At 34.4% G+C, this 14,782-nt stretch overlaps 1 long non-coding RNA gene across 1 annotated transcript; it reads left to right on the top strand.

Annotated features, from left to right (window-relative positions):
- The first annotated feature begins 4,961 nt into the window (after nucleotides 1–4,961).
- Nucleotides 4,962–14,782, top strand: LOC146917972 (uncharacterized). The gene is made up of 3 exons (XR_015015934.1): nucleotides 4,962–5,533; nucleotides 7,121–12,396; nucleotides 13,984–14,782. It is a non-coding gene; the product is annotated as an uncharacterized LOC146917972 (long non-coding RNA).

The following is a 14,782-nucleotide window of genomic DNA, read 5'->3' as shown; positions in this document are numbered from 1 at the left end:
TTCAAGCGGAAGCTCTTACTTTGCATGTATCGACGTTGTTGGTTTCTCCGCAAACATTCATCATGCTCCCCCATCAAGCGGAAGCTCTTACTTTGCATGTGATAAGTGTCAAAAAAGTGTTAAATTCATGTTATATTTTAAGCACTTTTTGTTACTTGTTCTGCAAGTAATTGACGGAAAAGCCGAGAAATAAGTGTTAAAAGCCTTATTACGCTTTATATATCTTACTCTATCCTTTTGTGCAGGAATTATCCTCAAGACACTGATCAAAGACCAAAAATCATGAAAAAGTGCAAATTAGCAAAAGCTGGTTTTGAAGAATTCGCTATTAGCGTATTCCACGCTATTAGCGAAATTGGGCCAGAGAGGTATGCCATTAGCGTACCTGGAGCGAAGCAGAATCTGGGTTTGAAGAAATACGCTATTAGCGTAAATTACGCTATTAGCGTAAAAGCTCCAGAAGACTACGCTATTAGCGTACCAAGGGTGAAGAATAGGGTCAAGGACCAACGTGGCACACTGCAATTGGCCAGAACTTAGGCCGACCAACCACGCTAATAGCGTATATTTCGCTATTAGCGTAGGTGTAAAAAACTCAGCCCTTTAAAATAGAAGTTTAGCCTCACTCAAGTGGCCCACTTGCAATTTATGTAAGATATTTATGTAAGATATTATTAGATATTATGTTAGATATTATTTTAGATTTTTTGGGCTTGATATATTATATATATTAGTAGTTCATTAGGGAATTTTATTAGATAGTAACTTAGTTAGTTTTCCATAATTTTCCTCTTAGTTTTCATTGTAATATCTTAGAGAGAAAATAGGGTAGTTCTTCATAGAGTGAGAGTGATTTTGGAAGTTGGATCTTATTCCTTTGTTGAGACATCACTAGGAGAATGAATCCTTCCTTTTCAATCCATCCTTGCAAGGCTTCCATGATGATGTGTAGCTAAACACTCTTTGTTAGGATGAGAGGTACTTGATTCTTGCTAAACATGTAATCCTTTTGATCTTGCAAAATATGATTCTAGCAATTTATATTCAATATTGTTGTTATTCTTGTGTTAATGCTTTCAATGAGATTCAAGATGATTTGGACACAAACTCTTGAATCTAGAGCTAGAGTAGCAATCTATCTTAGGTAATATCATTCTTGACAAGTTTGTTTATCTTTGATAATCACCATAATCAAGAGTTTAATGCTTTCGGATACTTAATCAGGCTGGACACGGTCGATTAAGTTATCCGATCGACTTTGTTATCATTTAAGGGATTTGGACACGAATGTTTAAACGATACCTTAGAGTTAATTATATCGCTTTGGACACGAAGGATAGTTTAGAATTGATTGTGATAATGTTGGTTATAAAGCTAGAATTCGTATGGATCATTAGGTTATGTGTGACGCTTGGTTAAGGAACTCTACTCCTAACAAGTTTCAATCATTATTAATCTCATCTTTTTACTTTTGCAATTTAGTTACCATAGTAGTAAATTAAACAAACAATCACCCCCCTTTTAACTTAGAATGATATTTGATGTTAATCTATCCGTGATGTCGCACTAATCCCTGTGGAGACGATACAAATACTTATCTTGTTTTTGATGCAAAACTACATTCATCAAAATGGCGCCGTTGCCGGGGATTGGTGTTTAGATATCATAGATAGTACGATTGATTTATCGTTTTAAGTATTCGTACATAATCCGTAAATAGTTTTCTTTACTTAATAGTTGTTACTACTAACCCCTCTTTGATAAACAAAGAAAAGTTTCTTGTTAGTTTTATCCGTTTCAGATTCTCCACATAAAAGGAACGGTTACTTGGCAAGGAAGACTTAATGGAAGTAAAGGGGAAGAAAGTGAGCAAGGCAGAAATAGACCGGGTCATTGATGAAATTTGCGCCTTGTTCAAATCAAAGTTAAGGAGGACATGGACTCCACATCATCTGTATCTAAAGTTCATGGAATTCCTCCCGAAAAGAAGGAATACAAAGGATGATGTATTGTCCGTCTCATTTTGGCCACCTTAACGAAAAAGGCGTCGAGCTAACGACGTTAAACAAGCGCTTGTTGGGAGGCAACCCAACTTGGTAAGTTCTCTTACTGTTAAAATAATGTGTTAGCAATTTTTAAGTACTTCATTTTGTTGTAATTTGAACATTGTGGAAGTTTCCTCTATATCGCTCTTGCTTAATTTCAATTCTCAGATGATTGATAATGATTCATAGTTGTGATTAAAGCGCAAAGCCAAGGTACAAGTTTCCAGTTTTTCTAGGTTTTTACTCGAATATGGAACGAGTACTTTGTGCAAATTTCATTTCATTTAGTTCTTTACAATAATTTATTTGTTTGTGAACCACGTAGTACTAGCCTAAAGTGAGGAAACCTCAAATGTTTGTACATATGCAAGGAGACCGGCTTTCATAGATTAACTCGGTTGTTTTATGTTAAATCCAATAATTGTTTTAAATTGTGTGAAGGCATGGAAGTGATCAAGGCACCTTTTTGTTATTGAGTGAAACATACTTGACCACAAATAGCCTACCTTGTGAGAAGAGCGAGTATTTGCTAACCCACTTGAGCCAAATGAATCGGAGTCCTCAATTATGAACTGTCAATTCATAAGCACAATGCTTGATGAATTTGCCTTTAAAACTTTTCAATATCCAGTTCATTTTTGACGCACTTTAAGACTCTGATATGTTTTTAATTGTTGAACCCTAAAATTTCATTGTTTTATTGTCCCTTTTGCCTTAGAGTAAAGGAACATTCAAATAGGGTATATTGATTCAAGTTGGGGAGAGAAGGTAGATGTAAATCTTATGTCAAGTATAATGGTGTAATTTTATCTTTGATCAAGACAACATGTTGTTGTAAATACAAAAAGAAAAGAAAACAATGTGTACATGAAAAGAAAAATAGAAAAAGAGAAAAAGAAAGAAAAATCCAAAAATAGAATAAGTTGTCAAGATCAAAGTGTATCTCATTTAAACACCAAGGGTTTGTAATAATTGGTAGGGAAGGTTGTGAATTTTAATGGTTGATACAAGGAATGTTCCTCTTTGATAGGCTTTTTGATTTCAATTGCCCCACATATGACATTTCTTTTGTAGCCAAGCCAAGTTATAACCCTCAAAGACCTTTTGATCCATATTTTTATGCCTTTTGAAACGATATTTGGATGGACACATAACTTGATTGGAATGTTAACTTGATTTCCGAATGTGTGTTCATAACCCTCACTTATTTGTTGTCAATTGTTTATCTACTTTCAAAGAAGTGTGTTAGGTGTGGTTCGTGAATATATGTATTATTGTTTTGAACTATTTGGCATGAGCTTTGTACATAGGACTCATCTCATATTAGTAGTAGAATTCTAAATTAGTTGGAAACTTAGCCTTGCACGCGCATTCATTTTGAATCATTCATCTGAGAAAGTTTTCAAAGCCTTTTGTACTTGTGTCTTGTCATTAACTTGTTTGATTTTCAATCCTTTGTTTGAGGACGAACAAAGAGTTAAGTTGGGGAGAGTGATAAGTGTCAAAAAAGTGTTAAATTCATGTTATATTTTAAGCACTTTTTGTTACTTGTTCTGCAAGTAATTGACGGAAAAGCCGAGAAATAAGTGTTAAAAGCCTTATTACGCTTTATATATCTTACTCTATCCTTTTGTGCAGGAATTATCCTCAAGACACTGATCAAAGACCAAAAATCATGAAAAAGTGCAAATTAGCAAAAGCTGGTTTTGAAGAATTCGCTATTAGCGTATTCCACGCTATTAGCGAAATTGGGCCAGAGAGGTATGCCATTAGCGTACCTGGAGCGAAGCAGAATCTGGGTTTGAAGAAATACGCTATTAGCGTAAATTACGCTATTAGCGTAAAAGCTCCAGAAGACTACGCTATTAGCATACCAAGGGTGAAGAATAGGTTCAAGGACCAACGTGGCACACTGCAATTGGCCAGAACTTAGGCCGACCAACCACGCTAATAGCGTATATTTCGCTATTAGCGTAGGTGTAAAAAACTCAGCCCTTTAAAATAGAAGTTTAGCCTCACTCAAGTGGCCCACTTGCTATTTATGTAAGATATTTATGTAAGATATTATTAGATATTATGTTAGATATTATTTTAGATTTTTTGGGCTTGATATATTATATATATTAGTAGTTCTTTAGGGAATTTTATTAGATAGTAACTTAGTTAGTTTTCCATAATTTTCCTCTTAGTTTTCATTGTAATATCTTAGAGAGAAAATAGGGTAGTTCTTCATAGAGTGAGAGTGATTTTGGAAGTTGGATCTTATTCCTTTGTTGAGACATCACTAGGAGAATGAATCCTTCCTTTTCAATCCATCCTTGCAAGGCTTCCATGATGATGTGTAGCTAAACACTCTTTGTTAGGATGAGAGGTACTTGATTCTTGCTAAACATGTAATCCTTTTGATCTTGCAAAATATGATTCTAGCAATTTATATTCAATATTGTTGTTATTCTTGTGTTAATGCTTTCAATGAGATTCAAGATGATTTGGACACAAACTCTTGAATCTAGAGCTAGAGTAGCAATCTATCTTAGGTAATATCATTCTTGACAAGTTTGTTTATCTTTGATAATCACCATAATCAAGAGTTTAATGCTTTCGGATACTTAATCAGGCTGGACACGGTCGATTAAGTTATCCGATCGACTTTGTTATCATTTAAGGGATTTGGACACGAATGTTTAAACGATACCTTAGAGTTAATTATATCGCTTTGGACACGAAGGATAGTTTAGAATTGATTGTGATAATGTTGGTTATAAAGCTAGAATTCGTATGGATCATTAGGTTATGTGTGACGCTTGGTTAAGGAACTCTACTCCTAACAAGTTTCAATCATTATTAATCTCATCTTTTTACTTTTGCAATTTAGTTACCATAGTAGTAAATAAACAAACAATCACCCCCCTTTTAACTTAGAATGATATTTGATGTTAATCTATCCGTGATGTCGCACTAATCCCTGTGGAGACGATACAAATACTTATCTTGTTTTTGATGCAAAACTACATTCATCAAAATGGCGCCGTTGCCGGGGATTGGTGTTTAGATATCATAGATAGTACGATTGATTTATCGTTTTAAGTATTCGTACATAATCCGTAAATAGTTTTCTTTACTTAATAGTTGTTACTACTAACCCCTCTTTGATAAACAAAGAAAAGTTTCTTGTTAGTTTTATCCGTTTCAGATTCTCCACATAAAAGGAACGGTTACTTGGCAAGGAAGACTTAATGGAAGTAAAGGGGAAGAAAGTGAGCAAGGCAGAAATAGACCGGGTCATTGATGAAATTTGCGCCTTGTTCAAATCAAAGTTAAGGAGGACATGGACTCCACATCATCTGTATCTAAAGTTCATGGAATTCCTCCCGAAAAGAAGGAATACAAAGGATGATGTATTGTCCGTCTCATTTTGGCCACCTTAACGAAAAAGGCGTCGAGCTAACGACGTTAAACAAGCGCTTGTTGGGAGGCAACCCAACTTGGTAAGTTCTCTTACTGTTAAAATAATGTGTTAGCAATTTTTAAGTACTTCATTTTGTTGTAATTTGAACATTGTGGAAGTTTCCTCTATATCGCTCTTGCTTAATTTCAATTCTCAGATGATTGATAATGATTCATAGTTGTGATTAAAGCGCAAAGCCAAGGTACAAGTTTCCAGTTTTTCTAGGTTTTTACTCGAATATGGAACGAGTACTTTGTGCAAATTTCATTTCATTTAGTTCTTTACAATAATTTATTTGTTTGTGAACCACGTAGTACTAGCCTAAAGTGAGGAAACCTCAAATGTTTGTACATATGCAAGGAGACCGGCTTTCATAGATTAACTCGGTTGTTTTATGTTAAATCCAATAATTGTTTTAAATTGTGTGAAGGCATGGAAGTGATCAAGGCACCTTTTTGTTATTGAGTGAAACATACTTGACCACAAATAGCCTACCTTGTGAGAAGAGCGAGTATTTGCTAACCCACTTGAGCCAAATGAATCGGAGTCCTCAATTATGAACTGTCAATTCATAAGCACAATGCTTGATGAATTTGCCTTTAAAACTTTTCAATATCCAGTTCATTTTTGACGCACTTTAAGACTCTGATATGTTTTTAATTGTTGAACCCTAAAATTTCATTGTTTTATTGTCCCTTTTGCCTTAGAGTAAAGGAACATTCAAATAGGGTATATTGATTCAAGTTGGGGAGAGAAGGTAGATGTAAATCTTATGTCAAGTATAATGGTGTAATTTTATCTTTGATCAAGACAACATGTTGTTGTAAATACAAAAAGAAAAGAAAACAATGTGTACATGAAAAGAAAAATAGAAAAAGAGAAAAAGAAAGAAAAATCCAAAAATAGAATAAGTTGTCAAGATCAAAGTGTATCTCATTTAAACACCAAGGGTTTGTAATAATTGGTAGGGAAGGTTGTGAATTTTAATGGTTGATACAAGGAATGTTCCTCTTTGATAGGCTTTTTGATTTCAATTGCCCCACATATGACATTTCTTTTGTAGCCAAGCCAAGTTATAACCCTCAAAGACCTTTTGATCCATGTTTTTATGCCTTTTGAAACGATATTTGGATGGACACATAACTTGATTGGAATGTTAACTTGATTTCCGAATGTGTGTTCATAACCCTCACTTATTTGTTGTCAATTGTTTATCTACTTTCAAAGAAGTGTGTTAGGTGTGGTTCGTGAATATATGTATTATTGTTTTGAACTATTTGGCATGAGCTTTGTACATAGGACTCATCTCATATTAGTAGTAGAATTCTAAATTAGTTGGAAACTTAGCCTTGCACGCGCATTCATTTTGAATCATTCATCTGAGAAAGTTTTCAAAGCCTTTTGTACTTGTGTCTTGTCATTAACTTGTTTGATTTTCAATCCTTTGTTTGAGGACGAACAAAGAGTTAAGTTGGGGAGAGTGATAAGTGTCAAAAAAGTGTTAAATTCATGTTATATTTTAAGCACTTTTTGTTACATGTTCTGCAAGTAATTGACGGAAAAGCCGAGAAATAAGTGTTAAAAGCCTTATTACGCTTTATATATCTTACTCTATCCTTTTGTGCAGGAATTATCCTCAAGACACTGATCAAAGACCAAAAATCATGAAAAAGTGAAAATTAGCAAAAGCTGGTTTTGAAGAATTCGCTATTAGCGTATTCCACGCTATTAGCGAAATTGGGCCAGAGAGGTATGCCATTAGCGTACCTGGAGCGAAGCAGAATCTGGGTTTGAAGAAATACGCTATTAGCGTAAATTACGCTATTAGCGTAAAAGCTCCAGAAGACTACGCTATTAGCGTACCAAGGGTGAAGAACAGGGTCAAGGACCAACGTGGCACACTGCAATTGGCCAGAACTTAGGCCGACCAACCACGCTAATAGCGTATATTTCGCTATTAGCGTAGGTGTAAAAAACTCAGCCCTTTAAAATAGAAGTTTAGCCTCACTCAAGTGGCCCACTTGCTATTTATGTAAGATATTTATGTAAGATATTATTAGATATTATGTTAGATATTATTTTAGATTTTTTGGGCTTGATATATTATATATATTAGTAGTTCTTTAGGGAATTTTATTAGATAGTAACTTAGTTAGTTTTCCATAATTTTCCTCTTAGTTTTCATTGTAATATCTTAGAGAGAAAATAGGGTAGTTCTTCATAGAGTGAGAGTGATTTTGGAAGTTGGATCTTATTCCTTTGTTGAGACATCACTAGGAGAATGAATCCTTCCTTTTCAATCCATCCTTGCAAGGCTTCCATGATGATGTGTAGCTAAACACTCTTTGTTAGGATGAGAGGTACTTGATTCTTGCTAAACATGTAATCCTTTTGATCTTGCAAAATATGATTCTAGCAATTTATATTCAATATTGTTGTTATTCTTGTGTTAATGCTTTCAATGAGATTCAAGATGATTTGGACACAAACTCTTGAATCTAGAGCTAGAGTAGCAATCTATCTTAGGTAATATCATTCTTGACAAGTTTGTTTATCTTTGATAATCACCATAATCAAGAGTTTAATGCTTTCGGATACTTAATCAGGCTGGACACGGTCGATTAAGTTATCCGATCGACTTTGTTATCATTTAAGGGATTTGGACACGAATGTTTAAACGATACCTTAGAGTTAATTATATCGCTTTGGACACGAAGGATAGTTTAGAATTGATTGTGATAATGTTGGTTATAAAGCTAGAATTCGTATGGATCATTAGGTTATGTGTGACGCTTGGTTAAGGAACTCTACTCCTAACAAGTTTCAATCATTATTAATCTCATCTTTTTACTTTTGCAATTTAGTTACCATAGTAGTAAATTAAACAAACAATCACCCCCCTTTTAACTTAGAATGATATTTGATGTTAATCTATCCGTGATGTCGCACTAATCCCTGTGGAGACGATACAAATACTTATCTTGTTTTTGATGCAAAACTACATTCATCAAAATGGCGCCGTTGCCGGGGATTGGTGTTTAGATATCATAGATAGTACGATTGATTTATCGTTTTAAGTATTCGTACATAATCCGTAAATAGTTTTCTTTACTTAATAGTTGTTACTACTAACCCCTCTTTGATAAACAAAGAAAAGTTTCTTGTTAGTTTTATCCGTTTCAGATTCTCCACATAAAAGGAACGGTTACTTGGCAAGGAAGACTTAATGGAAGTAAAGGGGAAGAAAGTGAGCAAGGCAGAAATAGACCGGGTCATTGATGAAATTTGCGCCTTGTTCAAATCAAAGTTAAGGAGGACATGGACTCCACATCATCTGTATCTAAAGTTCATGGAATTCCTCCCGAAAAGAAGGAATACAAAGGATGATGTATTGTCCGTCTCATTTTGGCCACCTTAACGAAAAAGGCGTCGAGCTAACGACGTTAAACAAGCGCTTGTTGGGAGGCAACCCAACTTGGTAAGTTCTCTTACTGTTAAAATAATGTGTTAGCAATTTTTAAGTACTTCATTTTGTTGTAATTTGAACATTGTGGAAGTTTCCTCTATATCGCTCTTGCTTAATTTCAATTCTCAGATGATTGATAATGATTCATAGTTGTGATTAAAGCGCAAAGCCAAGGTACAAGTTTCCAGTTTTTCTAGGTTTTTACTCGAATATGGAACGAGTACTTTGTGCAAATTTCATTTCATTTAGTTCTTTACAATAATTTATTTGTTTGTGAACCACGTAGTACTAGCCTAAAGTGAGGAAACCTCAAATGTTTGTACATATGCAAGGAGACCGGCTTTCATAGATTAACTCGGTTGTTTTATGTTAAATCCAATAATTGTTTTAAATTGTGTGAAGGCATGGAAGTGATCAAGGCACCTTTTTGTTATTGAGTGAAACATATTTGACCACAAATAGCCTACCTTGTGAGAAGAGCGAGTATTTGCTAACCCACTTGAGCCAAATGAATCGGAGTCCTCAATTATGAACTGTCAATTCATAAGCACAATGCTTGATGAATTTGCCTTTAAAACTTTTCAATATCCAGTTCATTTTTGACGCACTTTAAGACTCTGATATGTTTTTAATTGTTGAACCCTAAAATTTCATTGTTTTATTGTCCCTTTTGCCTTAGAGTAAAGGAACATTCAAATAGGGTATATTGATTCAAGTTGGGGAGAGAAGGTAGATGTAAATCTTATGTCAAGTATAATGGTGTAATTTTATCTTTGATCAAGACAACATGTTGTTGTAAATACAAAAAGAAAAGAAAACAATGTGTACATGAAAAGAAAAATAGAAAAAGAGAAAAAGAAAGAAAAATCCAAAAATAGAATAAGTTGTCAAGATCAAAGTGTATCTCATTTAAACACCAAGGGTTTGTAATAATTGGTAGGGAAGGTTGTGAATTTTAATGGTTGATACAAGGAATGTTCCTCTTTGATAGGCTTTTTGATTTCAATTGCCCCACATATGACATTTCTTTTGTAGCCAAGCCAAGTTATAACCCTCAAAGACCTTTTGATCCATGTTTTTATGCCTTTTGAAACGATATTTGGATGGACACATAACTTGATTGGAATGTTAACTTGATTTCCGAATGTGTGTTCATAACCCTCACTTATTTGTTGTCAATTGTTTATCTACTTTCAAAGAAGTGTGTTAGGTGTGGTTCGTGAATATATGTATTATTGTTTTGAACTATTTGGCATGAGCTTTGTACATAGGACTCATCTCATATTAGTAGTAGAATTCTAAATTAGTTGGAAACTTAGCCTTGCACGCGCATTCATTTTGAATCATTCATCTGAGAAAGTTTTCAAAGCCTTTTGTACTTGTGTCTTGTCATTAACTTGTTTGATTTTCAATCCTTTGTTTGAGGACGAACAAAGAGTTAAGTTGGGGAGAGTGATAAGTGTCAAAAAAGTGTTAAATTCATGTTATATTTTAAGCACTTTTTGTTACTTGTTCTGCAAGTAATTGACGGAAAAGCCGAGAAATAAGTGTTAAAAGCCTTATTACGCTTTATATATCTTACTCTATCCTTTTGTGCAGGAATTATCCTCAAGACACTGATCAAAGACCAAAAATCATGAAAAAGTGAAAATTAGCAAAAGCTGGTTTTGAAGAATTCGCTATTAGCGTATTCCACGCTATTAGCGAAATTGGGCCAGAGAGGTATGCCATTAGCGTACCTGGAGCGAAGCAGAATCTGGGTTTGAAGAAATACGCTATTAGCGTAAATTACGCTATTAGCGTAAAAGCTCCAGAAGACTACGCTATTAGCGTACCAAGGGTGAAGAACAGGGTCAAGGACCAACGTGGCACACTGCAATTGGCCAGAACTTAGGCCGACCAACCACGCTAATAGCGTATATTTCGCTATTAGCGTAGGTGTAAAAAACTCAGCCCTTTAAAATAGAAGTTTAGCCTCACTCAAGTGGCCCACTTGCTATTTATGTAAGATATTATTAGATATTATGTTAGATATTATTTTAGATTTTTTGGGCTTGATATATTATATATATTAGTAGTTCATTAGGGAATTTTATTAGATAGTAACTTAGTTAGTTTTCCATAATTTTCCTCTTAGTTTTCATTGTAATATCTTAGAGAGAAAATAGGGTAGTTCTTCATAGAGTGAGAGTGATTTTGGAAGTTGGATCTTATTCCTTTGTTGAGACATCACTAGGAGAATGAATCCTTCCTTTTCAATCCATCCTTGCAAGGCTTCCATGATGATGTGTAGCTAAACACTCTTTGTTAGGATGAGAGGTACTTGATTCTTGCTAAACATGTAATCCTTTTGATCTTGCAAAATATGATTCTAGCAATTTATATTCAATATTGTTGTTATTCTTGTGTTAATGCTTTCAATGAGATTCAAGATGATTTGGACACAAACTCTTGAATCTAGAGCTAGAGTAGCAATCTATCTTAGGTAATATCATTCTTGACAAGTTTGTTTATCTTTGATAATCACCATAATCAAGAGTTTAATGCTTTCGGATACTTAATCAGGCTGGACACGGTCGATTAAGTTATCCGATCGACTTTGTTATCATTTAAGGGATTTGGACACGAATGTTTAAACGATACCTTAGAGTTAATTATATCGCTTTGGACACGAAGGATAGTTTAGAATTGATTGTGATAATGTTGGTTATAAAGCTAGAATTCGTATGGATCATTAGGTTATGTGTGACGCTTGGTTAAGGAACTCTACTCCTAACAAGTTTCAATCATTATTAATCTCATCTTTTTACTTTTGCAATTTAGTTACCATAGTAGTAAATTAAACAAACAATCACCCCCCTTTTAACTTAGAATGATATTTGATGTTAATCTATCCGTGATGTCGCACTAATCCCTGTGGAGACGATACAAATACTTATCTTGTTTTTGATGCAAAACTACATTCATCAAAATGGCGCCGTTGCCGGGGATTGGTGTTTAGATATCATAGATAGTACGATTGATTTATCGTTTTAAGTATTCGTACATAATCCGTAAATAGTTTTCTTTACTTAATAGTTGTTACTACTAACCCCTCTTTGATAAACAAAGAAAAGTTTCTTGTTAGTTTTATCCGTTTCAGATTCTCCACATAAAAGGAACGGTTACTTGGCAAGGAAGACTTAATGGAAGTAAAGGGGAAGAAAGTGAGCAAGGCAGAAATAGACCGGGTCATTGATGAAATTTGCGCCTTGTTCAAATCAAAGTTAAGGAGGACATGGACTCCACATCATCTGTATCTAAAGTTCATGGAATTCCTCCCGAAAAGAAGGAATACAAAGGATGATGTATTGTCCGTCTCATTTTGGCCACCTTAACGAAAAAGGCGTCGAGCTAACGACGTTAAACAAGCGCTTGTTGGGAGGCAACCCAACTTGGTAAGTTCTCTTACTGTTAAAATAATGTGTTAGCAATTTTTAAGTACTTCATTTTGTTGTAATTTGAACATTGTGGAAGTTTCCTCTATATCGCTCTTGCTTAATTTCAATTCTCAGATGATTGATAATGATTCATAGTTGTGATTAAAGCGCAAAGCCAAGGTACAAGTTTCCAGTTTTTCTAGGTTTTTACTCGAATATGGAACGAGTACTTTGTGCAAATTTCATTTCATTTAGTTCTTTACAATAATTTATTTGTTTGTGAACCACGTAGTACTAGCCTAAAGTGAGGAAACCTCAAATGTTTGTACATATGCAAGGAGACCGGCTTTCATAGATTAACTCGGTTGTTTTATGTTAAATCCAATAATTGTTTTAAATTGTGTGAAGGCATGGAAGTGATCAAGGCACCTTTTTGTTATTGAGTGAAACATATTTGACCACAAATAGCCTACCTTGTGAGAAGAGCGAGTATTTGCTAACCCACTTGAGCCAAATGAATCGGAGTCCTCAATTATGAACTGTCAATTCATAAGCACAATGCTTGATGAATTTGCCTTTAAAACTTTTCAATATCCAGTTCATTTTTGACGCACTTTAAGACTCTGATATGTTTTTAATTGTTGAACCCTAAAATTTCATTGTTTTATTGTCCCTTTTGCCTTAGAGTAAAGGAACATTCAAATAGGGTATATTGATTCAAGTTGGGGAGAGAAGGTAGATGTAAATCTTATGTCAAGTATAATGGTGTAATTTTATCTTTGATCAAGACAACATGTTGTTGTAAATACAAAAAGAAAAGAAAACAATGTGTACATGAAAAGAAAAATAGAAAAAGAGAAAAAGAAAGAAAAATCCAAAAATAGAATAAGTTGTCAAGATCAAAGTGTATCTCATTTAAACACCAAGGGTTTGTAATAATTGGTAGGGAAGGTTGTGAATTTTAATGGTTGATACAAGGAATGTTCCTCTTTGATAGGCTTTTTGATTTCAATTGCCCCACATATGACATTTCTTTTGTAGCCAAGCCAAGTTATAACCCTCAAAGACCTTTTGATCCATGTTTTTATGCCTTTTGAAACGATATTTGGATGGACACATAACTTGATTGGAATGTTAACTTGATTTCCGAATGTGTGTTCATAACCCTCACTTATTTGTTGTCAATTGTTTATCTACTTTCAAAGAAGTGTGTTAGGTGTGGTTCGTGAATATATGTATTATTGTTTTGAACTATTTGGCATGAGCTTTGTACATAGGACTCATCTCATATTAGTAGTAGAATTCTAAATTAGTTGGAAACTTAGCCTTGCACGCGCATTCATTTTGAATCATTCATCTGAGAAAGTTTTCAAAGCCTTTTGTACTTGTGTCTTGTCATTAACTTGTTTGATTTTCAATCCTTTGTTTGAGGACGAACAAAGAGTTAAGTTGGGGAGAGTGATAAGTGTCAAAAAAGTGTTAAATTCATGTTATATTTTAAGCACTTTTTGTTACTTGTTCTGCAAGTAATTGACGGAAAAGCCGAGAAATAAGTGTTAAAAGCCTTATTACGCTTTATATATCTTACTCTATCCTTTTGTGCAGGAATTATCCTCAAGACACTGATCAAAGACCAAAAATCATGAAAAAGTGAAAATTAGCAAAAGCTGGTTTTGAAGAATTCGCTATTAGCGTATTCCACGCTATTAGCGAAATTGGGCCAGAGAGGTATGCCATTAGCGTACCTGGAGCGAAGCAGAATCTGGGTTTGAAGAAATACGCTATTAGCGTAAATTACGCTATTAGCGTAAAAGCTCCAGAAGACTACGCTATTAGCGTACCAAGGGTGAAGAACAGGGTCAAGGACCAACGTGGCACACTGCAATTGGCCAGAACTTAGGCCGACCAACCACGCTAATAGCGTATATTTCGCTATTAGCGTAGGTGTAAAAAACTCAGCCCTTTAAAATAGAAGTTTAGCCTCACTCAAGTGGCCCACTTGCTATTTATGTAAGATATTATTAGATATTATGTTAGATATTATTTTAGATTTTTTGGGCTTGATATATTATATATATTAGTAGTTCATTAGGGAATTTTATTAGATAGTAACTTAGTTAGTTTTCCATAATTTTCCTCTTAGTTTTCATTGTAATATCTTAGAGAGAAAATAGGGTAGTTCTTCATAGAGTGAGAGTGATTTTGGAAGTTGGATCTTATTCCTTTGTTGAGACATCACTAGGAGAATGAATCCTTCCTTTTCAATCCATCCTTGCAAGGCTTCCATGATGATGTGTAGCTAAACACTCTTTGTTAGGATGAGAGGTACTTGATTCTTGCTAAACATGTAATCCTTTTGATCTTGCAAAATATGATTCTAGCAATTTATATTCAATATTGTTGT

The sequence above is a fragment of the Medicago sativa genome, chromosome 6 (assembly GCF_051527215.1).
Source record: "Medicago sativa cultivar Bolivia chromosome 6, Bolivia_mono, whole genome shotgun sequence".
NCBI classification, from domain to species: domain Eukaryota; kingdom Viridiplantae; phylum Streptophyta; class Magnoliopsida; order Fabales; family Fabaceae; genus Medicago; species Medicago sativa.
This window is presented reverse-complemented; position numbering and strand designations above follow the sequence as displayed.